General features: G+C 41.1%; 1 pseudogene; it reads left to right on the forward strand.

Moving 5' to 3' along the window:
* Positions 1-223: 223 nt before the first annotated feature.
* LOC123330997 lies at positions 224-2,464 on the forward strand (annotated as a pseudogene).

Consider the following 2,464-nt stretch of genomic DNA (forward strand, 5'->3'; position numbering starts at 1 on the left):
TTCTAGTTAAATCAACTTTTTGAAAATAAAAAACAGTGAATTCAGGGACTTCCCTGGTGGTCCAGTGGCTAAGACTCGGAACTCCCAATGCAGGGGGCCCAGGTCTGATCCCTGGTCAGGGAGCTAGATCCCACAAATGCCACAACTAAGAGTTTGCGTGCTGCAACTAAAAAAGATCCCAGCTTTCTTTTCGGCCGGAACCGCCATCTTCCAGTGATTCGCCAAGATGACCAACACAAAGGGAAAGAGGCGGGCTACCTGCTACATGTTCTCCAGGCCTTTCAGAAAACATGGAGTTGTTCCTTTGGCCACATACATGTGAATCTACAGGAAGGGTGATATTGTAGATATCAAGGGAATGGGTACTGTTCAAAAAGGAATGCCCCACAAATGTTACCGTGGCAAAACTGGGAGAGTCTACAGTGTTACCCAGCATGCTGTTGGCATCATTGTAAACAAACAAGTCAAGGGCAAGATTCTTGCCAAGAGAATTAATGTGCGTATCGAGCATATTAAGCACTCTAAGAGCCTAGATAGCTTGCTGAAACGTGTGAAGGAAAATGATCAGAAAAAGAAGGAAGCCAAAGAGAAAGGGACTTGGGTTCAGCTGAAGCGCCAGCCTGCAAAACCCAGAGAAGCACACTTTGTGAGGACCAATGGAAAGGAACCCGAACTGTTGGAGCCCATTCTGTATGAATTCATGGCCTGATGGATGTAAAAATAAAGACCTGGACTGTAAAAAAATAAAAATAAAAAAGATCCCATGTGCCACAACTAAAGACCCTACATGCTACAACTGAAAAAATATATATGTATCCAGCATGCCGCAACAAAGACTGGAAATCCTGCGTGCTTTAACAAAGACACATTGCAGCCAAAAAAGCAAATAAACATGTTTCAAAAATAGTGAAACTCAAGCAGTACCTGCCGTCTTATAGGTACTTAACAAATCTGAGTTCATTTTTTTCCATAAGACATGCTCTATTGGTTCATCCAATATGAAAGGCTATGATAGCCTTCCTTCCTGGCAAGGCTGAAAATTCCGATCTTCTTTGAAAACATCTTAGAATTTGATCATTATAAAATCAACTTCAATGCTGATTTAAAAGTTTGTCATTGCATGGCAAGCAGATCAATTCAGACCAGATGTTGTGGTAACACATCAGGAAAATGCCCCAGGCAAGTGGTGGTCAGCTTCACTAAGTACCAACACATGGCCAGTCTTATTTTAGTTTGACTCTCACCCTCTTCTTCCATCTCTGAACCACGTTAAATCAAATCCAAGACATAATATTATTTCACCCATAAATATTTCAATACCTATCTTTAAAAACTAAGGGTTTTTTCCTTTAAAGACATGACCATGATACCATTATAAGAATCATTTCTAACAAAATTGCAACTATTGAATTTATGCATGTGCACATGCTCAGTCACTCAGTCATGTCTGACTCTCTGTGACCACATGGACTGTAGCCCACCAGGCTCTTCTGTCCGTGGGATTCTCCAGGCAAGCATACTGAAGTGGGTACCCATTTCCTTCTCCAGTGGTTCTTCCCGACCCAGGGATCGAACCTGCGTCTCCTGCATCGGCAGGCAGATGCTTTACCACTGAGCCATCTGGAAAGCACATTGAATTTACAGCATATGTAAAATCACCATCCAATTTTTACTATAGTTAATGAGATTTGAATGCATGTTAAAGTAGAATTCAAAACAGCCCCACACTTAAGAACAAAGGGAATATGCCTGTTCCCTAGATGCTGCGCTTGTCAAAGAGGGACAGGGCAGTCATCATCTTACCTGCAGGACTGACATCCTCGGCGTCCCTCTCCTCACGGCCAGTTTGAATCGCTCTGCCAAGTCTAGGTGTGGATTTCCTCTGCACACTGTCCTCTGTACTCTGAGCAGTCCCTGCTTCATTCTCTCCATCTGACAGAAAGAGACTGATTTTAACCTTTGCAAGGAGCACGCCCCTCTGCGCACGCTGATCTGAGTTCTAAGCTCACACAAAGAGCTTAGGGTTCTAGGAGCTCATAAATATTAGACCTGGAAAGGCTAACCAGGTCTAACAGCCTAGTTCAGCCACTAGATCTGAAAACTGAGGTGCAGGAGTGATAAGTCGACTTGCCCTGTTTCAGGATTCTCTCAGAAGCTCTCAAAATAAGGGCAAATCATTGCACATGTGATCTGATCTTTCCATGATGATAAAATTTCAATTGGGGAGTTTGATCTCTTATTTTATAACATATTTTTTGTCTTGGAGATTAAGAAATATATACGATTAGAGCAAAAACATGTCATTAAAGAAGATGAAAGGTTTTTCATCATTGTCTGAAAACCCATGGGTTCTTTTTGAACCCATATAAAATTTCTATTTCAATTTATAATGATAAAATATTTAAAACATATAAATATAAAAATCAATATATATATGTTATATTAATATGCATTGCTGCTGCTG

The sequence above is a fragment of the Bubalus bubalis genome, chromosome 21, assembly GCF_019923935.1.
Source record: "Bubalus bubalis isolate 160015118507 breed Murrah chromosome 21, NDDB_SH_1, whole genome shotgun sequence".
Classification (NCBI taxonomy): Eukaryota; Metazoa; Chordata; class Mammalia; order Artiodactyla; family Bovidae; genus Bubalus; species Bubalus bubalis.